This window comes from Loxodonta africana, chromosome 3 (assembly GCF_030014295.1).
Source record: "Loxodonta africana isolate mLoxAfr1 chromosome 3, mLoxAfr1.hap2, whole genome shotgun sequence".
NCBI classification, from domain to species: Eukaryota; Metazoa; Chordata; class Mammalia; order Proboscidea; family Elephantidae; genus Loxodonta; species Loxodonta africana.
Genome location: NC_087344.1, coordinates 38,783,734 through 38,797,628, shown reverse-complemented (window position 1 = coordinate 38,797,628; position 13,895 = coordinate 38,783,734). Strand labels below are relative to the sequence as shown.

The window sequence follows — 13,895 nt, the reverse complement described above, 5'->3', positions numbered from 1 at the left end:
TGAAGAACACGGGTGGGTTGGAAGATGGGGGCAGGTGGAAGGATGGGGGGCAGGTCAAAGGATGGAAGGTTGGTCAAAGGATGAGAGCGAGATGAAAAGATGGGGGCAGGTTGGAGGATGGAGAGAGATGGATAGGAGGCAGGTGGAAGGATGGGGGGCAGGTGGAAGGGTGGGAGGCAGGTGGAAGAGCAGGGAGCAGGTGGAAGGTTGGATGCAGGTGTAAGGGTGGGGGCAGGTTGAAGGGTGGGGAACAAGTGTAAGGGTGGGGGCAGGTGTAAGGGTGGGGGGCAGGTAGAATGGTGGGGGCAGGTGAAAGGTGAGGAACAGGTGGAAAGATAGGGGCAGGCAGAACAGTGGGGGACAGGTGGAAGCGTAGCAGGCAGGTAGAAGGGTGAAAGGCAGGGTGAAGGGTGGGGGCAGGTGGAAGGTTGAGGAGCAGGTAGGATGGGTGCAGGTGGAAAGGTAGGGGCAGGTGGAGGGTGGGGGCAGGTGGAAGGGTGGGGGCAGGTGGAAGAATAGTGGCAGGTAGAAGCATGGGAAGCAGGTGGAAGGATGGGTGCAGGTGGATGGATGGGTGCAAGTGGAAGGGTGGGTAGAGGTGGGAGAATGGGTACAGGTGGAAGGGTGAGGGCAGGTGGAAGGATGGGTGCAGGTGGAAGGATGGGTACAAGTGGGAGAATGGATGCAGGTGGAAGGATGGGTGCAGGTAGGAGAATGTGTGCCGGTGGAAGGATGGAGGCAGCTGTAAGCATGGGGTGCAGGTGGGAAGATGGGGGGCAGGTGGGAGGATGGGGGCAGGTGGAAGAATAGCGGCAGGTGGAAGCATGGGGAGCAGGTGTAAGGATGGGGCACCATGGGCAAAGGGAAGTTGCAGGAATGAGGGCTGACCAGGGAGAAGTGGGCATTAGCAGGGTCCTGGGAGACCTTGAGTGAAGGCCATGGGCAACCTTGAACCCAGGTTAAGGAGCTTGGATTTTTTATGACAAGCAGCAGGGAGCCATTGACAATTCTAGAGCAGAGGAGAAGCAACATCAAAGCTGCCATTTAGGGACATTTATCTGGTAGCTCTGTACAATTCTTTAGAATGTATCTAGTGATAGCTCTTACTATGTGCCTGATACTATTTTAAACACTTTACAAATATCAACTCCTTTCATCCTAACAATCCTAAGAGTTAGGCACTTCTTTTTTAACTCCCATTTCAGACAAGGAAACTCAGGCACAGAGAGGTAAAGTAAATTGCCCTTATGGCAAGTAAGTGGTGGAGCAGGTGTTAGGACTCAGGAGCGTGGGGACTCAGCCCCTGCTCTTCAGCACATTGTTCTGACCCTTGGACATCATGGCTGGTGGTGGACAAGTGGACAGTCATTAAGAGACAGACATTCGGGCTGAGTGGGCAGCTGCAGTGAGGATGGGAAGGAGAGTGACCTTAGATGCTAGAGGCCTGGTGATGGGGACCCACCAGGAAGTAGCTGTTGCCCTCGGACAGAGGGGCCTGAGGATGCACAGGCTTGGGAAGAGCAGGCTGAGTCTGGGGTGAGAGCTACATGGTGTGAGGAAGAGGGGTCAGTGCTTTAGGAGAAGGCAGCGATGGATCCGTGGCCAACGGGCCTCATGTGCAGCCACCACCTGGCTGTCCGTGGAGGCTTGCTTGTTACCATGATGCTGAACAGGTTTCAGCGGAGCTTCCATACTAAGATGGGCTAGAAAGAAAGGCCTAGAGATCTCTTTCCGAAAATCAGCCAGTGAAAGCCTTATGGGGTCACAACAGTCTGATCTGCAACCAATCATGGGATGACGTAGGACCAGGCAGCATTTGGTTCTCTTGTTTATGGGGTTGCCATGAGCCAGGGGCCGACTTGGCAGAAGCTAACAACAGCATCAATGCTTTAGGACTGTAGAAAAAAGGAGCAGGGAGACGCTGGGAGACAGAAGGCAGGCAGAGAGCCTGGTGTGTGGCAAGAGGAGACCCTTGAATGAGCACAGTCCTGAACATACCGTGCAAATCAAGGACTTCTTAGACCTTCCCCCAGAACAAGGTGAGCAAATTGGCCCCAGCACTGCCAACATCTTCAGCTCCTCTTAGAGACCATGACTCCTCTTCCTTCCAAGAACACCCCAAAGCCAGTTGCTTACTGCATAAGGACCACCAGGGAAAGGCCACTCCATACACGTCACCCTGAAGGTCATCTGGCTATGATCCCATGATTTGTTCCCTGGGTGATGGCGGGCTGGGCCCCCAGGCTGCCAGGTAAAGAAGAGGCATTTTTTGGAAAGCCAGGTATAGGGCTGGCCATGCTGGGAGTGATGTCAGTGTGGGCAGCTTCCCTGCCCCTCGGCCACCATTTCCCGTCCCCTGTCCACAGATGCTCGAAGCTCTCATTCGCTGGGGCCCTCAGGCCATTGCCTCCTGGGAAAGAAGCCGGTATACACTGCAGGGTGGAACAGGTCTAAATGGAGGGTCTTCATGGGGGGGCACTCCAGGCTTTAGCCAAGGGAAGTTCCCTCCGACATAGCATGTACATCCTCGCCAAGCTGAGGCCCAGGGTGGTGGGTGTAACAGACCTCTAGGCAGCACTGTGCCCAGACTCTCCTTCAGCCGTGTACTGGCTCTGCAGCCAAAGGGTAAGGTCCCTAGGTGCTGTAAAGAGTTTGAGCTCAAATACTAACCTAAAGGTTGTAGGTTCGAACCCACCCAGCAGTGCCATGGAAGGAAGACCTGCTAATCTGTTCCAGCTAAGATTACCACCAAGAAAACCCTATGGAGCAGTTCTACTCTGTAACACACGGGTCCCCACAAGTCAGAACTGACTTGACGGCAACCAACAACAAAAACCCCTAAGGGTTGTTGAGAGGATCAAATGGGTTAAGAACAATACATCACAGCAACGTCCCTAAGGAGTGCCTGAGTGGTGCAAACAGTTAAGCGCTCGGCTGCTCACCAAAAGGTTGGAGGTTCTGAGTCCACCCAGAGGTGCCTTGGAAGAAAGACCTGGCAATCTACCTCCAAAAAATTGGCCATTGAAAACTCTATGGAGCACATTTTACTCTGACACACGTGGAATGTCCCTTGATCCTAGATTTAAATCCTGACTCCACCTCTAGTCACCTGTGACATCCTTGGCATGTTATTTAACCTCTCTGTGCTGAATAAGAATCGGGAGGGAGACAACTTCCAGAACTGCCAAGCACCTTACATGATTGAATTCAAGTCAAGTGATTAGAACCTGGCTCGTGGCAAGTACGTGGTAAATTTCAGCTAATTGTTATTATTAAGGCAGGAGTTACAACCACGACTGCCTCTTCTCTTCCCTCTCCCGGCACGGCTGAAGCACGGCTTGCTTCTGGAAACATGCTGTATCTCAGCTTGCTTCTCTCTCGCCCCACCCAGAACAAGGGCACGGGTGCGGGACATTTGCAGGTCTGCATCTGGATTTTAATTGTCATGATTGAAGGGGCATTTTGCAAACCTCTCTTATTTTTTGCCAGGCTGAGCCGAGTCAATATTCGGTATGTGATCTCTTATAAATGAAGCTAATTGGAGCTTTGGCGAGGGCCAGCTCGTGATGCACAGACCTTGAGTGAACCACTCCGCTCGCCGCTCCCTCTCCATCTCCTTTGATCCACATTTCATAAGGGCATCTTGCCCTAGAATTATGAGCACAGAAATCAGAGCAGGAATCTTCAGAGTTCTATTTCTGGCACTGACACAGACGATGGAGTGCGGGCGGATCGCAGCTCCAGAATTTTCTCTGGTCTCTGGGAAATAGTACAAGTCACAGTGACCTTTTCTTTCCCCTGCTACTCCATGCAGGAGCCAGTGGACTCACCCAGGACCACTGCAGGCACAGGCTAGGACGCACTGGACCTCCGCCACAAGCCATGCCCACTGGGAGCTTCCTGGGCTTGGCAGCAGGGTCTGATCTACTTGCCCATTCTTCCAGAACAAAGAAAACAGCCTCTCAGAACAGAATCCATCGCACTGGGTGCAAAATAGGTGTTCAATCTTGGTTGACTGGTAGAATGAATGAATGAATGAACAAATTTTGTCAGTAAAACCAACTGCCATCAAGTCAGTTTTGACTCATGGTGACCCCTATGTGTCAGAGTAGAAGTGCATCCCATAAGGTTTTCAATGGGTGATTTTTTGGGGTGTACGTTGCCAGGCCTTTCTTCCAAGGTGCTTCTGGGTAGACTCAAACTGCCGACCTTTTGTATTACCCAGGGACTCCGAATGAACTTTCGGGTTCCTAAAGGAGACCCCTCTTCGTTGGAATCTGCCTACAGACAGCCACATCAGTACTAGAACGAACGAAGGAAAGACTGAATGAACAGCAAGCAGACAGGATGCTCTCAGGCAGCTTCTCTCTGCCGTGTAAGTGCCCAGCTGCTCAGCTCCAGATCCAGGGTTAGGGAATGATGATTCTCAGGGCACTTAGGGCCTTGGGCAAGTACAGACCCACACTTCCCTCATGAAATACAAGCCTCTTGAAACACAGGCCGCCTGAAAAGAGCCTTGCATTTCTAAAAAAAATCAAGTGCAAACTCTGAGCCCAGCCCAGAGGGCTCTGCCACACATTCAGCCCCCTAATCAGTAAGAGCTGAAAGGAAGAGACTGGGGGGCTCAACCTACCCCAGGAGGCCAGAAAATCCCACGAAGATTCCCAAAGAGGTGAAAATAAGTGTTTTAGCAGCTTTTTAATTTGTCTCAATGATAACACCTTCCGAGACGCCCTGTAGGGCAGAGAAGGGTCCAAAAGTCCTATTTCAGCTCCTCTGGGGAGGAGTTCGGTCCCAAAGAGGCTGCAATGAGGAGTCTGGGCTGAGACCTGTACTTGGAAAAGGCAGTTCTCAGAAACTCCCTGGAGAGGGTCAGAGGGAGGGATGTTAAGGGCTCCAATTTGCAGAGCATATTCAATGCGCCTGAGTTCTGACACCCAGGGTCCCATTTGCCAAGTTGGGTCTGATATGGAGGGTCACATCCGTTTTACAGATAAGAACAATGTTCAAGATTACGTGACTTTCCGGAGGTCTCCCAGGAGGGCTAGACACTCAGACCCATACCTGCGCTCCTCACAACTGTGTTCCTTCTGTTAAGCTTCTCTGCACTTGGCTGTTACCTCCCCAGTGGAGCACTGCAACGTGAGAGGGTTTCCTTTAGAAACCCAAGCTGCAGCAGCATCTCCCAAGCCACAAGCCTCAAGTGGAAGCCTGGGGAGGAGGCCCAGCCAGGGGCACACCTGCGGGCAGGTAAACTCATCTCTAGCTCCTGCTTGCTGTTTTTAACTCCTCCCCCACTGGAGGTTGCCCCTGTGACACCCAGCAATGCCACATCCTAGGAGGATGCTAGCATGGACTTCCCTTGATCCTTCCCGGCTACCCAGTGTATACATCTCGAAGTGGTCCCCCACCTCGCTGCCTTCTCAGGATCTTCAGGGAAGTGGGTAAGGCAGCCATCTCTACAGGTTACACGGGGGTCCTCTGAGCAGGGGGAGGCACCCCCATCCACACTGCCAGAGACTGACCAATGGAAATGTGCTCCCTCTTCCTGGGAGGCTTCTCTTTCCAATGGCCATTCCATTACCATTCAGAGAGAAGGGCCAGAGAGACACCTGGGAACAGGCACATGCCCAGTGGCAATGGTAGGCCTGCCTCCTTCCCTCAGTCTCACCAGTAGGGGGCGTCACAGTCCCCTGGGGAGGGTGTCCTGGGGGGATAGGCAACCTCAGGAGGAGAGCTGCTGGGATAGCTCCCCAGCTCCTCACTCTGCACAGAGTTCCCCATATCAAAGGGGTGATCTGAGCTGGAGGAAGGTTGTGTTGTTAGTTGCCATCAAGTTGATTCCAACTCATGGCGACCCCATGTGTTACAGACTAGAACTGCCCCATAGGGAAGTTTCTTGGCTGTAATCTTAACAGAAGCAGAATACCAGACCGTTCTTTCTCGGTACCACTGGGTAGGTTTGAACCTCTAACCTTTAGATTAACAGTCAAGCACAAACTGTTTGCGCCAGCCAGGGGTCTTAGGAAGGTAGGAGGAAGCAGTTCTTTTGGGAGCCTCATTAGACTTTGGCCTTTCCTCTACAAATTTCCAGGTGAAAGGATCCACTCTATTATGTGTCTACAGCCTTTATTTGCGGCAGGCTGGGAGCCTTAGTGCTGGTCTTTCTCCAAGCTCCATGGTCAGCCCTCTGGGGCTCTATCCAAAGGGCCTCCATTCCAGAACGAGCTTGTTCCACAGGGGGCACCATATGCTGCCAGTTAAGCTTTCAGACCACAACCCTTCAACCTCTAGTCTCCTCCTCCTCCTCAAGCCGGCCCTGGACCTCTGAGCCACCCAACAACTAGACAGGCATCCTCCATGCAGGCAGACAGTACCCCAAGGCCCCTCGGTCTACTTTCCAGCTCCATACTTTTCTTAACGATTTGGGGCACTTAAGAGTTGAGCTGTCGATCTACCCAGAGATGAAAGCGTCTCGAAGGAGTCTGAGCAAGCAACAGCTCTCCAATGACTTAAAAAAAAAAAGTGTCATTATCTAAAGAAAGCCAACAAACAACAACAATAAAATATTGTCCTTGTGAAACCCCAGCAGTCTTCTTTCATTTAGGGAGTTGAGTCTGCGAGGGGGACTAAAAACAAGGAGCCCAGAAGGGTGACATACTTTCTGCTGAAGGAATGTTGCAGACAGAAGGCAGAATCTGATCCTGCCAGGCTGGTGGGAGGGTCTCTCAGGGGCTGAGAGCTCCCCCAAGTGTCTGCCCTCCCTTGCACCCCCTCCAGCATCCAGCCCCATTCTGCATATCACAGGTGTTGGAGAAACACTTGTCTGTATAGGAAACTATAGGAAACCAGGCAGCATGGGTTCGAAGGCTGGGTTCCAGGCTGGAGGATGCAATCGCTCACGATTTGCTCCTGGGGGACATGTGTCTTCTCCTTGGGCTTCTGACCAGAAAGGCAGACTTTGGGGCCAATGGCGCCAGCTGCAGGCGGGGGACCAGCAGTGGTTTCCGATATCTGGGTTAACACGAGACGCTGAACACCTCCCAAGAATCGATTAGCGAGAACAAAACGTTCTGCATCAGTAGAAGATGCTGGCGCTCTGGCTTTTTTTAAAAATGTGTAAAAGGAGAAGAGATCCCCAGGTGCCAGGCTGCAACGCTGTGGATTCATCCTGGCTTCTGCAACAGCTGTGCTGAGCTGCTCTGCCCAGGGTCTTGCTTGTGTCCCCCACAACCCCCACAAGCAAAAGGTAACATTAAAATAAAACCTGACAAGCAACCTCTGCTACGAAGGCAACAGTGAGCAGGTTTCTCTTCCTCCTTCTTTAATAGGACGTTAAATAATCCACCTGCAGTCAAGGAAAACTTCCAGAAACTTCCTTTGCCGAGGATGGTGAAACTGCCATGGGCACAGGCAACATCATCTTGCCCAGTGGAGGAAACCTCTCTCTACAGGTCCCCCCTCTTGCCAAATGCCTTCCTCCCTCTCCAAAGCTTCTCTCTCCTGGGACCCCATGTGGTCACAGTGTGGATGCACTTTCTTTCCCCAGAGACAAGGGAGAAGAGTGATCCTGTTGTTAGACTGGGGTGCAGAAAGAAGGGGCGCACCCCTGAAGAAGGACCTTCTCACCCCTCCTCCTCCTTTCACCGTGCTTTTATTTGGCTCCTCCAGCTGCCATTCTGAAGAGTCCCTGGGTGGCGAAACGGTTAAGCACTTGACTACCAGTTGAAAGACGGGCAGTTCGAACCCACCCAGAAATGCCTTGGAAGACAGGCCTAGCAATCTGCTTCTGAAAGGTCACAGCTTTGAAAACCCTATGGGGCAGTTTTACTCTGCACGCATGGGATTGCCATGAGTCAGAATGAACTTGATGGCAACTAACAACAGCAACGAACTGCTGTTCTGGGTCATTAACGGCAGCAAGTCAGAACTGCAGGTGCTCCAACAGACACACAAGCAGGTCATCCCAACAGCACAACCCAGAACCAGGAAGGGCTGGAGCACAGAGCAGGCTAGCTAGTGGCCATCAGCCTGCAGTCACCACCTTGGCTCTGTCCACTGAGCCAGCAAGAGTGTCCAGTTAGTGTGTGGTACAGTGATACCAAGCAGGGGCACAGACCCTGCCATGTGTTCTCCTTGCTCTGACCTGCTCCCTCAGCACAGGCAAAGGCAAAACATGTCTTCCTCTGGCCCGTGAAGCAGAGCCCACTTACTCATTCGCTGTGGGTGCAATTTCAGTGAGGGAAGTCGAGATGGCGAGTTTATTAATTAAAGATCCATCTCTGGGTGTTGATCTATAATTCATTTTAATGATTTTTCCCAGGACATATAGAACAACCAGCTTGGTGGGAGCCAGGGCTTGGAAGGAGCTGCCCTCAGGGTCTCCAGGCCTGACTGCGCATCAGGGCCAATGTGAAAACATGGGGTCTGAAGGCCAGGGCTGAGGGGTTGGTGACCACCTCCAAAAGCCCACGTGTCCAGGGCAATAGGCCCAGGGATGCCAATCCCAACAAGATGCTGAGGACACAGGGTGCCTCCTGCCAACATGGGGCTGGAGGAGGTGGATGCCCCAGCCCCAAAGTGGAGAGGTCAGCTCAATGACCAGGGAAAGCAAATGCCACTCTTGTCAGAGGAGCTGAGGCCTGGCTGCCTGGGGCTCAAGATGGAAGGTTGCAGCGACACACTCATGAACTTCATGAATTTTCACAGCACAGGGACCAAGGGTCTGGCCTACCTCCTTCCACCTTTTTCATAGGAGCCTGCGGGATAAAGAATTGGTTATTCCTGTTCCCCAGACTAGCCTGCTAAAAGGCCAGGTCCCAACAAGTGGCAGAGATGGAAAGTGACAGATAGATAGAGTGGGCTGTGGCAGCTGCTCCCTGCCTCCACAGAGTAGGGCCAAGTTCATTTCCTATGACTGTAAGGCTGAGGTCCCTACTTCTTGCTGGATGTCAGCTGGAGGCCAATCACTGATCCTCGCCACGGGGCCCCCTCACAAGGTGGTGGCTTGCCCCTTCAAAGGCAACAAGGAGAGTCTCCCTAGCTAGAAAGACAGTCTTATACAAGATAAAATAATCAAGGGTGCCACCACTTGTCTGTCATTTTGTCATACTGCGGTGGCTTGCATCTTGCTATGATGCTGGAAGCCATGCCACTGGTATTTCAAATACCAGCAGGGTCACCCATGGTGGATCTACTTCCGAAAACCAGCCAATGGAAACCCTATGGATGACAATGGTCTGATCCACAACTAATCATGGGGATGGTGCAGGACCAGGCAGTGTTTTGTTCTGTTGTGCATCAGTCGGGAGCCAACTCCACAGCAACTAACAACAACAACAACAACAACGTTTCTGGTTTTGGTGAGGGCAGGGAGGCCAGACATCTCAGTAAGGCCTATACTAAGAGAAATCATGACAGGTGGCATGAGATAGAGACAAATGATCCAGGGGGTCCTAGGGGCGTGGACATCAAAGGGAAGATGGCTGTAGAGGTGGGGGAGCACTCCAGCCAGAAGGAGGAGGCCTGGCCAAGGAGAAGTCCCAGGATGCTCTGAGAGACCACAAAAACCCCAGCCCCGCCTTGCCAGCTGTCGGGTTCTTACTATGTGGCTCTGCACCTCAGGGCACCAAGGGTGATTATAAATGTCCCTGACAATGATGAGTGCCATGGGAGGCCCCCGGGTTAAACAGCTGGATGGAAGAATGGATTGCAGCTGGAGGGCATGGTAGAGATGGAGGTCCAGGGGCTGTTGAGGAATGTAACACCTCCATCACCCTCCCTGGGCCCCATAGCTCCACATCTCTCCCACCTGTGGAGGTGAGTGTTTAAGCAGGGCAGACAAGGGGGTCTGCCCTCCAGTAAGGGGCAGCCACGTGGCCAAGGCTGGTTGATTAGTCTCCCTAATAATGTCTTGGAGGTACCGGGGGTCCCGAACACCTGCTAAGATATCAGAGGAAGACAGAATTGCTGTCACCTAGTCTCTAGTAAGCATCGCTCAATGTCACATAGCCTTTGAAAATAGGGAGTTCTGAGTAATCTATGTCCTTATCTCAACTCCCACTGACCAGGGATACAAGAACAGGAAACTGAATACTGACTGCTGTTTTGTGGATTATATTCCTTGCAGGTATAGCACCAATCCTGGGTCTGGGCCCCACATCCCCTACTGACCCCTCCTTATGTTCCCATGGAGGCAGGTGTAATGTGAATCCCAATAAAGCTTGGGCCTCCGAGGAAAAGAGATTAGAGACTTCGTTTCTAGACTGCATCTGATTTTCCCAACAGCAAGTCCGGTCTAGGTGTAAATTAGAGAAGGCTGTTAAAGGGTATGCTCCAGAAGGTCATTTCAGGCAGCCTGGCAATCCCTCGAACCTTGGGGCAAAGGCTTTGAGAGAAGGGAGAGCCCTCTCCCACACCCAGAAAGAAAGGGAGATGGGACTCAGCTTGGAGATGCCGTGCAGTGACTTAAGTTCACACAGACAGCATCTGTGATACTGGGAGCATTTGGTGTTCTCCCAAGAACTGGCTTTGGCCAGGCAAGTGGAGTTGCAGGACCCTGGCAAAGGGGATGCACATTCTGATGCAAAGTGGTGCCCTGGGTACAAGTCTAATTCTGCTGACTAGGTGAGGATGCTGAGCTCCTTATCCTGATGCAGGGCCAAGAGTGACACCAAGGACATTGCCAAAGCCAGTGGGGATAGAAGCCAGCTTACCCATTTGGGGATGCTTAATGGCCCGATCCACCACCCCCCTGTCAGTTTGTTGTAATGTAGTGACTTGTGTGTTGCTATGATGCTGAAATACATGCCACCGATATTTCAAATACCAGCAGGGTAACCCATGGTTGACAGGCTTCAGCTAAGCTTCCAGACTAAGACAAACTACTAAGAAAGCCCTGGTGATCTACTTCTGAAAATTAGCCAATGCAAACCTTATAGATCACAACAGAACATTGTCTGACTAGCTTGCTTTGACTATGTCATCAGTAGAGATCAATTGCTAGAGGAGGACATCATGTTTGATGGGGTACAGGGCCAGCGAGGGTGAGGGAGACCCTCGGTGAAATGGATTGGCACAACAGCTGCAACAATGGACTGGAACATGCTGGTGATCGTGAGGTTGACACGGGACCAGGCAGCTTTCATTCTATTGTACTTAACATCGCCAGTAGTCAGGGTCCACCTGAGGACAGCTAACAGCAATGGTCCTCCAACAACTCCTCTCTGAACTTAGGAAAAACCCAGACTCCTGCTCCTGGCCAGGTCCTCTGCGGTCTCCTTTGCCCTCCCTAACTCCAGCCACACCCACCTCCTTTCTGCTTGTCCGACTATTCCACCTCATTCCTGCCATGGTACCTGCACATGCCATGTCATCTTCTTGCAAGGCTCCTGTTCCTCATCCTCCCCTGACCATTCCTTCTTACCAGTCAGGCCTTGCTCAAATGCCCCCACCTCCATGGGGACTTCCTTGACCCCTGACCTACATCAGCCCCACCAACCCCATCATTCTGTCTCATTCTCCACGGGTACCATGGCCTGTAACGATCTTCCTGTGTTCCTATTTGTTATACGTAAAAAAAAAAAAAAACCTATTGTTAATGATTTCATACTACTTAGAGCAATGATCAACATCCATGGAAGCATTAGTCAGGAAATCAAATGACATATTGCACTGTGCAAATCTGCTGCATAAGACCTCTAAAGATGTCACTTTGATGACTAAGATGCGCCTGACCCAAGCCATGGTCTTTTCAATCACCTCATATGCATGCAGAAGGTGGGCAGTGAAATTGTAAGACAGAAGAACCGATGCATTCAAATAGTGATGTTGGAGAAGAATATACTGGGACTGTCAAAAGAATGAACAACTCAGTCTCAGAAGAAAAACAACCAGAAAGCTCCTTAGAAGCGAGAATGGAGAGACTTTGGCTCACCTACTTTGAATGTGTCATCAGGAAAGGCCAATCGCTGGAAAAAGACATCATGGTTGGTAAAGGATCAGCAAAAACAAGGGCAACCCTCAATGAGATGGATTGACACAATAGCCACAATAATGGACCCAAACATACCAATCATCATGAAGATGGTGCAGGAACAGGCAACATTTCGTTTCGTTATGCACAAGGTTGTGGTGAGTCGGAGCCTACTCCACAGTAACTAACAACAACTATTTCAACAACTATTTATTGTCTATCCACCTACTGAGAGGACACAGATCAACACAGGGGGGAACCAAGCCTGGACTGTTCATTCAACATAGGCTTTTACTACTTGGACTCTTCTATACACTTACAAGTTGTTGTTGTTGTTAGGTGCCGTCAAGTCAGTTTCAACTCATTGGGACCCTATGTACAACAGAAAGAAACACTGCCCAGTCCTATGCCACCCTCACAATTTTTGTCATGCTTGAGCCCACTGGTGCAGCCACCATGTCAATCCATCTTATTGAGGGTCTTCCTCTTTTTCACTGACCCTCTACTAAGCATGATGTCTTTCTCCAGGGACTGTTCCCTCCTGATGACATGTCCAACGTACGTGAGACGAAGTCTCGCCCTCCTTGCTTCTAAGGATCCTTACAAGTAAAAGGGCCAAATATCTTCTGTTGAAGGTAAAGCACAGAATTTTCCAGAGCAGTCATCTCATTAATGCCTCATGCCCTCTTGACAACCAGCTCAACTGGTCCTCTCCTGACTGTGCAAGAGCATCGGCCTTAAGGACAAGCATCAGGGCTGATTCTTCTTCTTGCTAAGGATTTTGCTTCTACGATATCCCCGTTTTCCCTGCATCATCAATTTTCCTTCTCTACTGGATCCTTCACCTAGCAGACCAACATGCCTCCATATCCCCACATTAGAAAATAACAAGACAATAAAAAAACTCTCTTTAACCCCTCTAGTCCTATCATCTCCTCTCCCTTTTCCCCTTCACAGCAAGACTCCTTGGATGTCAGACCCCTCTCACTATCTCCACTTGCTCCTGTTTTCTATTTGGCCCACTCAGCAAGGCTGGCATCCCAGCCTCGAGTGACCTGACCCTTGACAAAGGCCACGGTCACCTCTGTTCTCATCTCATCTTGGATTTGGACTTGTCTTCATGACGTCCTGATGCTTCAGGTAGCATGGGTGGTCAGGGAAGGCAATGATGGGGTGGAGGCCCACCATGACCCGAAGTGCACCTGAAATCATAGACATGCCCTGGTCCAGGAGGCAGGAGGCCTGGTCCTAGTCCCCACTCCACTCACCACTAGTCCCCACTCCACTCACCACTTTGGACTAGTGTCTTAGACTTTTTCAGCTCTGGAAGTTCCCTGTCCCCTTCCTAGTGTGGCTTTGAGGACAACTAGAAGTCAAGCACATGTTCAGCAAACCGGAAAGTACAGGCCACTGAGAAACAGGACAGTGTGCGCAGGGGGCAGTTTGGAGGGAGGCAAGTCTTCCTCTTGCAGTGGACATGTGGTCTGACTTCTCCAACCCACATCCGCCTCTCCCAGTCTAAATGGTCAGGACAGCGTTCCCACACACCATGCGTAGGGGACTGTCAATCTTACACGTCATCAAGGGTTTCTGATTGTCTTCCAGGTGAGCCTGGTGAGAACTGAAGTTCTCCAGGATAGAGAGAGACCTGGTGCAGCTAGAATTGCATTGACCGGGCGTCCTGATCGACCTGAGTAGAGGATATTGAAGGAGACAGACCACAAGTGGCTCTTCTGAACACAAGTACTGTTCAATCTCTCAAATGCACCTGTGTGGTTAGGTGGAGGGAATGTGTATTTTAGAGGTCTTTGGGTTCAATTGTTGCTGTTGTTGTTAGTGGCCATTGGGTCAGCCACCAACTCACAGCAACTCTGTGCTCAATGCAACCAAACGCTGTCTGGTCCTGTACCATCCCCATGAT

General features: G+C 51.2%; 1 protein-coding gene across 1 annotated transcript in view; it reads right to left on the bottom strand.

Moving 5' to 3' along the window:
* Positions 1-13,895, bottom strand: part of AJAP1 (adherens junctions associated protein 1) — a 100,337-nt gene that overhangs the window by 61,512 nt on the left and 24,930 nt on the right. The gene's annotated exons all lie outside the window — the stretch shown is intronic.